The sequence below is a fragment of the Lissotriton helveticus genome, chromosome 5_1, assembly GCF_964261635.1.
Source record: "Lissotriton helveticus chromosome 5_1, aLisHel1.1, whole genome shotgun sequence".
Classification (NCBI taxonomy): domain Eukaryota; kingdom Metazoa; phylum Chordata; class Amphibia; order Caudata; family Salamandridae; genus Lissotriton; species Lissotriton helveticus.
The window spans coordinates 68,392,354-68,407,344 of NC_136065.1; the positions used below are offsets into that span (position 1 = coordinate 68,392,354).

Genomic DNA, 14,991 nt, shown 5'->3' on the forward strand with positions numbered 1-14,991 from the left:
TTGCTTGGGGGTCACGAGTTTGACATGTTCCCCTTCTTGACATTAAGGATTAAAGTAACTGAAAGCAAGGAGTATTAGTTTTGAAACCAACCTACTGGTTGGTCTTTGGACTGAACACCGGCAGGTGTAACGCTCATCATTCATTTCTGCGAATATAGGCAGAGGCAACGTGAAAGCACGCGCGGCCGTGCGCTCTTAAGTCAAACCATAATTCATGATCATACAGGTGGCATTTGTAACACCCCTGTGTGTAATTTAAATAAGCTTTGGTTGCTGCCTTAAGGCTGACGGTAGCCTAGGGTGTCAAAAGACGCATCATTTTTTATTAATTGCTTACATTCTCACCTGATTACAATCTTCCTCGGCATAAGCTCTTTCCCACATCGTGCGCCGACGGCGCCCCTGGCTACTCCTAACGGCGCACCAGGGAGCCGCGGCGCACAGTTTGGGAACGACTGCCCTAGTGGGTCAAAGTGCATTTTTCAAATTGTTAGGTCATGTTACTCAGAGGAGTCACTTCAGTGGTGAGGCAGAATCAAGGGTTAAAGTTGTATTAAAAAAATTAAAATCAGAAATGAGACTTGTGTACCTAAATACTTTTATTGTGTTCTCGCCACTGTGTTACACGAGTCACCACCCTCCTTGCCAACGTGATAATATTCCGTTTGGTCAATTTTTGAGACTTAAACGCAACTGTACAAGCAACAGAGATTTCGAAAAACACTCCAAGGTACTCATGACAAAATTCACTGAAAGGGGATATCCTAAACGCCTTGTGAAAAATGCGTATAAAAGGGCAAAGTATTTTAATAGGGACAATCTATTTCACAAGGAAATAAAGAATGATCAGAAGAAACCTCTGATTTTTGTGACTAACTACAGTGCCATCAGTAACAAAATCAAAAACATCATAAATAGGAATTGGCATTTGATAACCAACAAAAATAAAGAAAAGATCCCCAGACCTATGATAGCTTTCAGACGCAATCAAACTCTTAGAAACAAATTAGTGCACACCTATAGGGAAGAGCCTACACTCATACAAACAACTATGAACAAGGCCCCATTACCAACGGGCACTTTTCCGTGTGGAAGTTGTTCAAACTGCACAATAATTAACAAAGGAGAGTATGCTGAACATAACAACATAAAACATAATATCAAATCTTTTATTAATTGTAGGTCAAAGAACATTATATACATGATTAAGTGCCCCTGCAATTTAGTCTATATAGGTGAAACCTCTAGAGAAATCAGACTACGGATTAACGAACATAAATCTTCTATCCGGACAAAAAAGAAAGGAGCCCCATTAACTGAACATTGGCAAGCAGCAAAACATACAGTGCAGGAGCTCACATGGTGTGGGTTGGAAACTGTATATATGAATGCTCGAGGGGGCAATATGGAAATAAAAAGGAAGAAACGAGAGCAATATTTCATGTCCCGTTTCAACAGTGTCAAACAGGGCCTTAACTCCAAAGAAGATTGGGAACGCATTTTATAGTCGAGGTCCCCATGCATTTCCGACTTAGGTTAATGCGCAAGATATTCCTATATTCTGAGTGTGCCATTAAATTAAATTTAAGGTAATAAATATCCCCTAGTTTTAGGATAGGCGTCATAACTATCCCCTGAACGTAGGACAACTAATTGAAAATTCCTCACTAGTAGTAATGATACTAACATGTAGAGAAAAATTAAACTAACCCAGAGGCTGAGATCACAACACTGACCAACAGAGATGTATGTTTGCCTCGTTAAAAAATTGTTCTAAAAAACTTCTAAGATGGGCACAATATAACCTAGAATATAATCTTGGAAATTAAAAGTGACCCGCATATGTACGGCGGCTCATAAAACTCGTCCCGCCTAATAAATACCCATGGCGATATCAATGCAGTACAAGGGCAAAACACGCGCATTGAACAAAAAGACAATGCGGAAGTAATTATAAAAACTACCCGAGTAGTCCTAGAATTGAAACCTGACTGCGCAGACACAGTGGGACATAAAACTACAGATGTAGTTTAGGCGCCCGCCCCAGATAGGATGACCCGCATATGCACGGCGGCTCATAAAATTCGATCAGTCCCGCCTACTAAATATCTATGGCGATATAAATGTAGTACAAGGGTAAAACACGCGCGTTGAATAAAAAGACAATGCGGAAGTAACAACAAAAACTACCCGAGTAGTCCTAGAATTGAAACCTGACTGCGCATACACAGCGGGACAAGAACAAAAAACTACAGATGTAGTTTTGGTGCCCGCCCTAGACAGGATATTCAATTAAAATTTAGCGGGAAATAGGTGATTGACCGGATACACTTGCGGACTTATAAACAGAGAGTCCCCGAGCGTTAATGAATTCCGGTTTACGAGGGTGTCGAGAGGAGCAGGGAGGCCGACCTACACACAGAAGGTAAGATACGAACAAAGGGATACTGGTAATTCTAGAAAGCTGCGGGACTCGCCTTAATATGAATAGAGGTCCCACCGTCTTGACTCCCTTTAGTTAATGGGCTTTACACTTGACCCTTAGTTATAGATTCGGGAACGTTAGTCCTGTATTTTAAATGCATGAGTTAAAATATTTATTTTTTTGTAAGAGAACTAGACAATCTGCCGCATTTAAATATTTCTAGATAAACCTGTATAGGCACCTAAAAAATTTTCTTTTTGCCTCGAACTAGGAACGGCAAAAACGGGAAGGCACATAACTTATAGCATTCCCAGAATTTAGCCGCAATGCTCTAGACTCCCAAAGACATAACGGGGAATGCAAGTTGAGGGAAAGTGCCACCTTTTTAACATCTGAATAAGGTTGACACGACTCGCCATAAACTAACGGGTGAAATTATAATTTCTTTAAAAAATACTCCATAAGAGAAAGTTGCCCATTAGGCAAAAGCCAAGACGATAATTATATAAGACAGACCTCGGTGCTTGATAAGCACGAAATGGTGCAAAATGATACAATCAGTCAACCATTCCAGAATCTAGACTAACCCTATACACACTATAGATCTTAGATGAGACACTACTCTACACAACGATAAATTTATGGAATGAAAATTGTTTTAAATTATAGATCCGGATGAAACACGGATGTAAAAGTATTTTCAAACGGACGACTGTTCAGTGACGAACACTGCAATTGATAAAGCTGTTGTCAAGAGCATCCATTCTTATGTTCTTCTACTCCTAAATGGTAAGTCCCACAGAATTTAATCTATCTGTGAGAAAAAGGGTAGGGTGAGAATCTTTTAAGTGAAGTATAAGTTCTCATGGTCATTTCTTGTCCGCTCTTCCTTTGCCTGATGTGAATTAGAACATCCATCTCTCAAAGAACATCCGAAGAATATAAAACGGTGGCTCCCTCGACCCTCAGATGTTAGGATTGTATATAATAAAACAAAGGTAATTAGAACAATCCCTATGAGCCGAGCACTACTATCTTACGCTGTGTTCCAGAATTAATAAAACCATTATTAACTATTCCATAGATCTCCTTACACTTTGAATTGATACAAGTGTAAAATCTGAATGGCCCGAGACAACTGACTACCTCGAATTGAGTAAAGAGGACTCCTGGCTATTCTCTTTCTTGATAATCTCAAGGTAGAGCTACACTGTAACATTCTTTTTTGAAATGCATGCATTGAACCTGCACCTTTAGTGATTTTATTCCCACATAATGAGTACCCTCTTTTAGTACCACATGTCCCCTATATAAGAGCACCAAGAAGAACCAATGGTTCTATAGCATAATGAACATAACTTAACAACAATGTATAATAAATAGAATGTGATCAGTACGATTCCTAACTGTATATTTCTCTTTCTGATTAGAAAACTGTCCTGATGAAGGTGTAAAACTAAAACCGAAACGCTGCGTCGACTTGTGTGCAACAATTATTGCTGCTTTTTAACTGACCCATATGACTTGTGTGCAACAACTACTGTTGTTTTTTAATTTGACTTATGTGCAATAATTATTGCTGTTTTTCTCATTGATGTAAACCAACATTTGTTGTTAGAAAATTGTAACATTATTATTTTTGCTTTTTTTATCAAATGTGTTCTTCTTCTTTGGTTCAAGTTTTTAATACTGTGAGCACTAATGTGCTAAAGAAAATATGATATTTTTAATAAACTGTACAAACAGGTTTAATTTTATATAACGGTGTATTTGCATTTTTGAAGTAACTGTTGATGATACATATGTGGGTTCTGTGTGTTCCTAAAAGAGTGGTACTGACATAAAAATTTCCACATTTGTGGAACATAGGGACTCCTCTCTTGCTTTGCTAATTCTCCTTGTCCCTAAACTGGAACTATAAGGAGACCTCCCTTTCATTCTTGGACTCGCCACTGTGCCCACCTAGCCCAGCGGCTGTACAGATAAAACCTTAAATAAACATGTTGCACAAAACATTTTCACTTTTTGCAGCAGTAAATAAATACACATTAAATATCACGCTGCTGCGTGGCATTAGTAAATACAGAGAGGGTTTTGCAGTCCTGCTGTGTAAATGACCCTGCCCACCCCTGCAGGCTCCCCCCCCACCCCCATGGACATCCCCAATCCGGCTTCAGGGTGTTCTCAGAAGGGGTACACTCAGTTGGCTCTATACACAACCCAACCTCACAATCCCAAAGTGCTTTTGCTTATTAAAACCCTACACCTGCTTTAATGCTTACAGTAGGTTGAGTTAGGGGTGGGAGAGGTGATGTAACACAAAATAATGCCCCCCGATAAACGTCTTGAGGGGCCTCTGAGACTCCCATATGTCACAGATATGCACAGACCTGACGCTGACTGAGGGGAGGGCTTCACCTCAGAGGCTGTAGGGCAGGGTTGGATTGGGATTAAAAATCGGCCCGGGCACACTAAAAAAAAGCGGCCCACATTTGCATATTGCGTTTCGCAAAATACTGCTTCGGCGTAATTTTATTTAAAAAAGGGTAGGGAGGGGGAATGCATGGATTAGTTTACACTGGTAAATCACAACTCACACCTAAAAACAAGGGAGGCACTTCTGCTCAGCCCCCCTTTCCCCGCTCAGTATGCATACATTAGTTGGCCGGACCAGCAAGAGAAAGGGAGTGACTCCTCTGCCTGTTGATAAAAGGGAGGTAATGGACCCCCATCTACATCCAGAAAGGCCACTCAGGCACCCACTGGGCCGCTGGCAGTATCCGAACAATGCAGAACCCACTCAAATCTGCTCAAAAAAGCAGCCCACAGCTGGAACTGGACACCGGCCCCTCAGGCATTGCCCGAGTGCCCGCGTTACCAATCCGACCCTGCTCTAAGGGCCTGCGTTACATCCCCCGTTTGGGGGACAGACAGCTGCCGGGTACTGCTTGTGTCTCTCAGAGCTTGTGATGGTTCCATCGCACTCTGATCTATGTCCGTCTCCCTGGTCGCCATGTTGATGCACTCATTTTGGATGTAATGCAAAGTGCCTTTGTAGGAGCGACAGGGTTTCATTATCATTTCAACAGTCGCAGAATTTCCCCACAGAAATCCAAAGAGCAGCTTATGTCACATTTCAGGGAAGTTAAGTGGAATGTTCCGGAATATCCGCATCCTTCATGCCTTGAGGTGGTGGGTGCACTAAGACAAAGAAGGGAATGGTGACTCCCGGCTTCTTCCTAATACTGATCGTGTAATCCGTGCCATACCAGACACAAGCAACGTCATTCATTCTTCAGACATCCACTGTTCCGGGGTCCGCTGCCCACTGTCAGCACCGTTTGTGGTGTTTTTGTATCCATTGCTTATGGCGCCATGTGCGTGAAGTATGCGCGGAAGTCGATCCATCCTCTCCTGGAGGCCAGAGCACAGTACGCCACCTGCAGGTACAGAAAAGCAATGACATACATTGTTAATATCGCTGGACAGTCCTACGCTCCTCCTGACTTTGGTTTGTTATTGTAGACGATTTGTGATATCCTGGCAAACCCCCTGACTTCTATTTGGATAGTAAAATAAAGGAATAATGCGTGTTTAGTGGGTGCCCTCAACCGCTGGGCTGCACAAAAACAATGTCCCCATGGCGCAGGCATCCTAGGAAAATGTTGCAAGGGTGCCTGCACCGGCACATGGCAGCTGTTTGTGCGCCGGCGCAGGAGAGAGTACAGGAATGCGACATATCTTTGTAAATATGTCGCATTCCTGTGCTCTGAAAGTGCTGCAGTGTGGCGCAGCCAAAGGGCTTGCGGTGCAACTCTGAGGCACTTCCTTGCAGAACTGCCCCATAATCCTTAAATGCCCCATAATTTAATAATCTGACCATGAACCAATAAAGGGCATACCACCAAGGCTGGTCTTCTAGGATAGGTACAGGATGGTGTTCCTACTTTTTAGGTTAAAGTGCATGCTGCTACTGCGGCAGAGCTTTGCTATTAACCACTCTGGGGAAGAGGATGTGGCCCAAAGGCCAAAGCTGCGACCTCAGAACAGAGGAACCTGGCTTAGACCTCAGCTCAACATCCTGTGATTCCTGAGATTCTGGCCAGATCACGTCATCCCTCTCAATAGCTGGGTCTGGTGCCTTCGTGGATCAATGTGTCCACTGTAGGGGCCTGTGTTTCACCTCATGGTCACAGGTCCACTCAGCCATTCATCCATCTGATGTCGATAAAATCAGCATTATTGAGTTGGTTAAAAATAAAAATCTGTTATTCAGCACCAAGGCACCATTGGGTGAATGTGCTCTTTACAATTAAACATGTTTTGTTAATTGCACCCAGATGCTCTACTCTGAGCATATGTTGCAGTTTATAAATTTGATTTTGATTTCCATGTGCCTAAAAATAAAAGATAAATAAAGGCTTCATGTAATCTGATGTTCAGATAAAGCTCTCTAATGCTCTTGGGTCAAGTTTGCATTATAGAAAACTGCAACAATAAAAATGCTTGTATTAACCAGTGTAACACAATGTTGTCATAAAGTAGCTGGCCACTAGAGGTCTGTGATGGGATATTTTGATCTTTGATTGCCTGGGTTGAGGACTTAGTCATGACAATGGTGTTGTAGCTGGACACTCAATGCCAGCCTAGAGCGAATCTATCTTTCATCCGCTGGAATTTGAACTCTGCTGCAGAAAGCAGACCGGTGAAGAGGCGCTGCCCTTGATGACACTAGGTGACTCTGTTGAGCCATTTTATCCAGGGCACAAGTTGTAAAAAAAGAAGTGGGGAGACGCTGTCACCGGAAGTGACGTCACGACGGGAAGTGACGTCATGAAAGGTGCCGAGCTCTTTGTCCCAGAGAGGCCAAAGAGTGAAGTCCAGCTGTTTGGCAGGGGGGACGGTGTCCCCCCGGAAAAATAAGTGGAGGGACGCCGTCCACCCGCGTGGTACCCCGACTCGAGCCCTGATTTAATCCTTCACTACTGGAAGGTGAACACTCATTTATGAAGTAAGCGTGGTTCAGCCTCACATAATGCTGTAATAGTTCAGCCTAGTCCTAGGTGTCATTATTGTTCTAGCCTCCCTTTCACTGGCTGTTACTCTAGCCAATGAGCGCTCTACAGGGAGACCTGTAAACAATCTCTGTCATTGCTGTCATTCCCTAGCTACACACCAGGTGGCGCTGTTGCGCTATTTTATCTGTCTCCAACCGGACGGTGAACACTTCTGCAGAAAGTATTAAGGTTCTCAGCCTTAAACAAATCTGTATAACCCTAGCTAGTCTCCCTTTCACTGTTTAGAAAGCCGATGAGCACTCTGCAGGAAGAGCTGTGAACAATCTCTGGTATTCTGCAGGAAGAGCTGTAAACAATCTCTGGCACTCTGCAGGAGGAACTGTAAAAAATATCTGGCACTCTGCAGGGAGATCTGTAAACAATATCTGGCACTCTGCAGGAAGAGCTGTAAACAATCTCTGGCACTCTGCAGGAAGAGCTGTAAACAATCTCTGGCACTCTGCAGGAAGCGCTGTAAACAATCTCTGGCACTCTGCAGGGAGAGCTGTAAACAATCTCTGGCACTCTGCAGGAAGAGCTGTAAACAATCTCTGGCACTCTGCAGGGAGAGCTGTAAACAATCTCTGGCACTCTGCAGGAAGAGCTGTAAACAATCTCTGGCACTCTGCAGGGAGAGCTGTAAACAATCTCTGGCACTCTGCAGGAAGAGCTGTAAACAATCTCTGGCACTCTGCAGGAAGAGCTGTAAACAATCTCTGGCACTCTGCAGGAAGAGTTGTAAACAATCTCTGGCACTCTGCAGGGAGAGCTGTAAACAATCTCTGGCACTCTGCAGGAAGAGCTGTAAACAATCTCTGGCACTCTGCAGGAAGAGCTGTAAACAATCTCTGGCACTCTGCAGGAAGAGCTGTAAACAATCTCTGGCACTCTACAGGAAGAGCTGTAAACAATCTCTGGCACTCTGCAGGAAGAGCTGTAAACAATCTCTGGCACTCTGCAGGAAGAGCTGTAAACAATCTCTGGTACTCTGCAGGGAGAGCTGTAAGCAATCTCTGTCACTGATGTCATACTCTAGCTGCACAGCAGGTGGCACTCTCGCTCTATTTTATATTTCGCTGCCTGGCCTGTGAGCACTTCCACACCAGTCGGTCGGTCTGTCCTGCTGGTTCCACTCACTACTCCAGGGCCTCAGAGCCGGTGCCAAGCAGGCTGTGCTGAGCTCACACCTCCTGCCCTCACAGCCAATCACTTCCTCCCCGCATCCACCCTCATTGATACCCACAACATGACATTAACCCCTTCCATGCTGATGACGAACCCCAGCCGTCACGCGCCACTGTGCTTGTGTGCTGATGACGGCTGGGGTTCGTCACGGCCCCGCCCTGTTTGTTTGTTTACAGCGGCGGAATGGGCCCAGCATGGAAGGGGTTAATAAAGGGCAGCCCCCTCACTCTGAGTGACTCTGGTCCTGTCCCAATATCACAATAATAATAATAACAATAACAATAACAATAATAATAAACAATTTATAAAGCACAGGCTACTTCCACTGAAGTGTCCCAGCGCCGGTGCGAACTGGCTGCCAAAATGAAACAAGGCCTAAAAGGAACGAAAACGCTACTTAAAAATACTACCCTCTTGAGCCATGATCCACCCCCGCTCTCCCAAGGCATTCCCAAATGTTTGAATTAAGCTGATGGCACATAAGAGTCCCAAGCACTGTGCACCTTTGACCTCCAGTGCAGGCCCCTCCTCTTTCTGGCCACTTACCGCAAAGGCGCCGAGCAGGATCAGCATGACCCCCGCGACGACCGCCAGGCAGACGAGGATGACCGCCCAGTTCTGCAGGCTGTACTGAGCTGGAAGAAGACAGCAGGGGTCAGTGGATGGAGAGGGACACCAGCCGGGGGCCACTGTCCCTGCGGTGAGACCCCACTGCCAAGAAACTGAGCACCGGGGAGCGCGCCGACTGAGACCCAAGGATGAGACACCTCAGGTGAAGCAGAAGAGAGAGCCACAGGATAGAGAGCCACAGGATGAAGAGCCCCACCAGTGACCACAGGATGAAGAGCCCCACCAGTGGCCACAGGATGAAGAGCCCCACCAGTGACCACAGGATGAAGAGCCCCACCAGTGACCACAGGATGAAGAGCGCCACCAGTGACCATAGGATGAAGAGCCCCACCAGTGAGCACAGGATGAAGAGCCCCACCAGTGAGCACAGGATGAAGAGCCCCACCAGTGACCACAGGATGAAGAGCCCCACCAGTGACCACAGGATGAAGAGCCCCACCAGTGACCACAGGATGAAGAGCCCCTCCAATGACCACAGGATGAAGAGCGCCACCAGTGACCACAGTTGAAGAGCCCCACCAGTGACCCCAGGATGAAGAGCCCCTCCAATGACCACAGGATGAAGAGCCCCTCCAATGACCACAGGATGAAGAGCCCCACCAGTGTCCACAGGATGAAGAGCCCCACCAGTGACCCCAGGATGAAGAGCCCCTCCAATGACCACAGGATGAAGAGCCCAAGCAGTGAACAGAAGAGCCGCACCAGTGACCACAGGATGAAGAGCCCCACCAGTGACCACAGGATGAAGAACCCCACCAGTGACCATATGATGAAGAGCCCCTCCAGTGACCACAGGATGAAGAGCCTCACCAGTGTCCACAGGATGAAGAGCCCCTCCAGTGACCACAGGATGAAGAGCCTCACCAGTGTCCACCTGGTGAAGAGCCCCACCAGTGACCACAGGATGAAGAACCCCACCAGTGACCACAGGATGAAGAGCCCCACCAGTGACCACAGGATGAAGCACCCCACCAGTGACCACAGGATGAAGAGCATATACTAAAGGCAGTTGTAGGCAGTGGACACTACTCACCAATCCTCGGCTGGACTCCATTATCCTGCGCGGCGGAGGCTGTGGGGCAGAAAAGAAACATGGCTTAACTGGGGGAGTGACGTCACGTGACTGAGGGCAAACACCACCACCACACCTGTGTGGTGGTGGTGGCCCTAGAAGGACCGACAAGCGCGCTGTGTCACTTCTGTCAGTGGTGGCGGGTCACGGAGGCTGGAGGGCTGGAGGGGATGGAGGGATGGAAGGATGGAGGGATGGAGGGCTGGAGGGGATGGAGGGATGGAAGGATGGAGGGATGGAGGGATGGAGGGCTAAAGGGATGGGGGGTGGAGGGGTGGAGGGATGGAAGGATGGAGGGGTGGAGGGATGGAGGGGTGGAGGGATGGAGGGGTGGAGGGATGGAGGGATGGAGGGGGGTGGGGGGGCTGGGGGGATGGAGGGATGGAGGGATGGAGGGGGTGGGGGGCTGGAGGGATGGAGGGTTGGAGGGGTGGAGGGATGGAGGGATGAGGGATGGAGGGAGGGATGGAGGGATGGAGGGTGGAGGGGTGGAGGGATGGAGGGTGGAGGGGTGGAGGGATGGAGGGGTGGAGGGATGGAGGGGTGGAGGGATGGAGGGATGGAGGGGTGGAGGGGGTGGGGGGCTGGAGGGTTGGAGGGGTGGAGGGATGGAGGGATGGAGAGGGTGGGGGGGCTGGAGGGATGGAGGGATGGAGGAATTGAGAACTGGAGGGCTGGAGGGATGGAGGGTGGAGGGGGTGGGGGATGGAGGGATGGAGGGATGAGGGATGGAGGGAGGGATGGAGGGTGGAGGGGTGGAGGGATGGAGGGGTGGAGGGATGGAGGGGGTGATGGGGCTGGAGGGATGGATGGATGGAGGGATGGAGGGGATGGAGGGCCCGAGGGGGTGGGCGGATGGAGGGGGTGGTCCGTGCCCACCCAGGATGATTGATTCAATAAAGGATTTGTCCTTAGAATATTGATCCACCTTCACAGATTGACGTCAACAAACGGTCATCAACAAAGATTTTCTTTCACTCTAGCATTCATCCGCCCTCTCAGGTGCCCCCATCCACCAATCATCCACCCAGATTGTCAACACCGCAGCCCCCTCCTCTGCCCGCCATGCTGCCATTCGTATATCAGTTTATCGATTCACCCCGTTTGATCGATAGTCATTCATTCAGCGTCTCAAATGTCTCCCCTTCGCCATCCATCGAGTCACGCCTCCGTTTCCATGACGTGCTTCTGTAAATACCCCCAAACCATCATTCAATCAGTTCTCCCCCCTTCTACCAATCAACTGTCCATCCCTTCTCTCAGCCAATCACAACGCCCTGTGCCATCCCCCTGGGTACCAGGCCCCTGGCTGCATCACTTGACCCCATCTTCGATTCCTTCTGCTGATCGCCCCCCCCCCCCCCGTTGATGCGTCACAGACCCCGTCACCAATGCACCTGTTCATCCATCCGATGACGACATAGTTCACCCTTAGGGTCACGCACCAGAACCCATATTCATGACGTCATTGCCTTCCTCCATGGTGGTGGGGGTCAGGGTGAGGTGCAGGCCCCTTATCTGGGGTGGGGGGGAACAGGGGGGTAGGGGGACATCAGAGAGGGCTGCAGGCCCCTTACCTGGGGGGGGGGGGGTGAAACCATGGGTGGTATGCGGTCAGGGTGAGGTGCAGGCCCCTTACATGGGGTGGGGTGAGGGAACAGGGGTGCAGGGGGGGTCAGAGACTGCAGGCCCCTTACCTGTAGGGGTGGGGTGGGAGCACATGGGGCTAGGGGTATCAGAGAGGGCTGCAGGCCCCTTCCTTGGGGGTGGGTGGAAGCACAGGGGGTCAGAGAGGGCTGAGGCCCCTTACCTGGGGGTGGGTGGAAGCACAGGGGGTCAGAGACGGCTGCAGGCCCCTTCCTTGGGGGTGGGTGGAAGCACAGGGGGGGGTTCAGAGAGGGCTGCAGGCCCCTTCCCTGGGGGTGGGTGGAAGCACAGGGGGGTCAGAGACGGCTGCAGGCCCCTTCCCTGGGGGTGGGTGGAAGCACAGGGGGGGGTTCAGAGAGGGCTGCAGGTCCTTACCTGGGGGTGGGTGGAAGCACAGGGGGTCAGAGAGGGCTGCAGGCCCCTTCCCTGGGGGTGGGTGGAAGCACAGGGGGGTCAGAGAGGGCTGCAGGCCCCTTCCTTGGGGGTGGGTGGAAGCACAGGGGGTCAGAGAGGGCTGCAGGCCCCTTCCCTGGGGGTGGGTGGAAGCACAGGGGGGTCAGAGACGGCTGCAGGCCCCTTCCCTGGGGGTGGGTGGAAGCACAGGGGGATCAGAGACGGCTGCAGGCCCCTTCCTTGGGGGTGGGTGGAAGCACAGGGGGTCAGAGAGGGCTGAGGCCCCTTCCTTGGGGGTGGGTGGAAGCACAGGGGGTCAGAGAGGGCTGCAGGCCCCTTCCCTGGGGGTGGGTGGAAGCACAGGGGGGTCAGAGACGGCTGCAGGCCCCTTCCCTGGGGGTGGGTGGAAGCACAGGGGGATCAGAGACGGCTGCAGGCCCCTTCCTTGGGGGTGGGTGGAAGCACAGGGGGTCAGAGAGGGCTGAGGCCCCTTCCTTGGGGGTGGGTGGAAGCACAGGGGGTCAGAGAGGGCTGCAGGCCCCTTCCCTGGGGGTGGGTGGAAGCACAGGGGGGTCAGAGACGGCTGCAGGCCCCTTCCCTGGGGGTGGGTGGAAGCACAGGGGGGTCAGAGACGGCTGCAGGCCCCTTCCTTGGGGGTGGGTGGAAGCACAGGGGGTCAGAGAGGGCTGCAGGCCCCTTCCCTGGGGGTGGGTGGAAGCACAGGGGGGTCAGAGACGGCTGCAGGCCCCTTCCTTGGGGGTGGGTGGAAGCACAGGGGGTCAGAGAGGGCTGCAGGCCCCTTACCTGGGGGTGGGTGGAAGCACAGGGGGTCAGAGAGGGCTGAGGCCCCTTACCTGGGGGTGGGTGGAAGCACAGGGGGTCAGAGAGGGCTGCAGGCCCCTTACCTGGGGGTGGGTGGAAGCACAGGGGGTCAGAGACGGCTGCAGGCCCCTTCCTTGGGGGTGGGTGGAAGCACAGGGGGGGGTTCAGAGAGGGCTGCAGGTCCTTACCTGGGGGTGGGTGGAAGCACAGGGGGTCAGAGAGGGCTGCAGGCCCCTTCCCTGGGGGTGGGTGGAAGCACAGGGGGGTCAGAGACGGCTGCAGGCCCCTTCCATGGGGGTGGGTGGAAGCACAGGGGGGTCAGAGACGGCTGCAGGCCCCTTCCCTGGGGGTGGGTGGAAGCACAGGGGGGTCAGAGACGGCTGCAGGCCCCTTCCTTGGGGGTGGGTGGAAGCACAGGGGGTCAGAGAGGGCTGAGGCCCCTTACCTGGGGGTGGGTGGAAGCACAGGGGGTCAGAGACGGCTGCAGGCCCCTTCCTTGGGGGTGGGTGGAAGCACAGGGGGGGGTTCAGAGAGGGCTGCAGGTCCTTACCTGGGGGTGGGTGGAAGCACAGGGGGTCAGAGAGGGCTGCAGGCCCCTTACCTGGGGGTGGGTGGAAGCACAGGGGGTCAGAGACGGCTGCAGGCCCCTTCCTTGGGGGTGGGTGGAAGCACAGGGGGGGGTTCAGAGAGGGCTGCAGGTCCTTACCTGGGGGTGGGTGGAAGCACAGGGGGTCAGAGAGGGCTGCAGGCCCCTTCCCTGGGGGTGGGTGGAAGCACAGGGGGGTCAGAGACGGCTGCAGGCCCCTTCCTTGGGGGTGGGTGGAAGCACAGGGGGTCAGAGAGGGCTGCAGGCCCCTTACCTGGGGGTGGGTGGAAGCACAGGGGGTCAGAGAGGGCTGCAGGCCCCTTACCTGGGGGTGGGTGGAAGCACAGGGGGTCAGAGAGGGCTGAGGCCCCTTACCTGGGGGTGGGTGGAAGCACAGGGGGTCAGAGAGGGCTGCAGGCCCCTTACCTGGGGGTGGGTGGAAGCACAGGGGGTCAGAGACGGCTGCAGGCCCCTTCCTTGGGGGTGGGTGGAAGCACAGGGGGTCAGAGAGGGCTGCGGCTCCTTACCTCGGGGTGGCGTGAGGGAACAGGGGGTATCAGAGAGGGCTGCAGGCCCCTTACCTGGGGGTGGGGTGAGATCACAGGGGTATCAGACAAGGGTTCAGGCCTCTTACCTGGCAGGCACAGGCACAGCAGCAGCAGCGCGGCCGAGCCCCCCAGCCTCAGGGCCCCCCCGGCGCCCCTCCCCCTCCTCTCTGGTGTGGTCCGCATCTCTGGGCGCCTGGCTCGCGGGTGTAGGTCAGAGTCTCCCGCACACCTGAAGAGGCCAGGTATATATACCTGTCGCCCAGCCCGACCCGCCCGTCCGGCTCCCCAGGAATGCAGGGGGCGGGGCCACAATTAGAAAACAACCCATTTGCATACAATTAGTTTTGATGAGTTGCGATAGCCCGGCCGAGGCCCGCGCGCACCGCAGGGCGCATGGATGGATGAGTGAGTGGATGAGCCACAGGGAAGGCATGTGCGAGCAGGAGACAATGGAGGCAGGACTCAACGGAGGGGCATCCTTCCAGGAAGGGAGGCCGCCTGGCATGGAGTGTCCCTCCTCGGCTGCCAGACCCGCATTCCACGGGTGACTTACCTGAGAGACCGGTGCTGACTGTCAGTTCCAGGCAGTGGGCTGTCGCTCGTGTGTTATTCGTTGGCGTGGGCAC

The 14,991-nt window shown here is 51.8% G+C and overlaps 1 long non-coding RNA gene across 2 annotated transcripts; it reads right to left on the reverse strand.

Moving 5' to 3' along the window:
- Window positions 1-581: 581 nt before the first annotated feature.
- Window positions 582-14,582, reverse strand: LOC144754138 (uncharacterized). 2 transcript variants are annotated; one of them, XR_013594668.1, is made up of 5 exons: window positions 14,452-14,582; window positions 10,331-10,369; window positions 9,214-9,302; window positions 4,379-5,865; window positions 582-616 (listed from the first exon to the last, which is right to left on the reverse strand). It is a non-coding gene; the product is annotated as an uncharacterized LOC144754138 (long non-coding RNA). The 2 variants fall into 2 exon arrangements; XR_013594669.1 differs by lacking the exons at window positions 582-616; window positions 14,452-14,582 and adding an exon at window positions 12,067-12,106 and having other exon boundaries at window positions 5,656-5,865.
- Window positions 14,583-14,991: the final 409 nt, after the last annotated feature.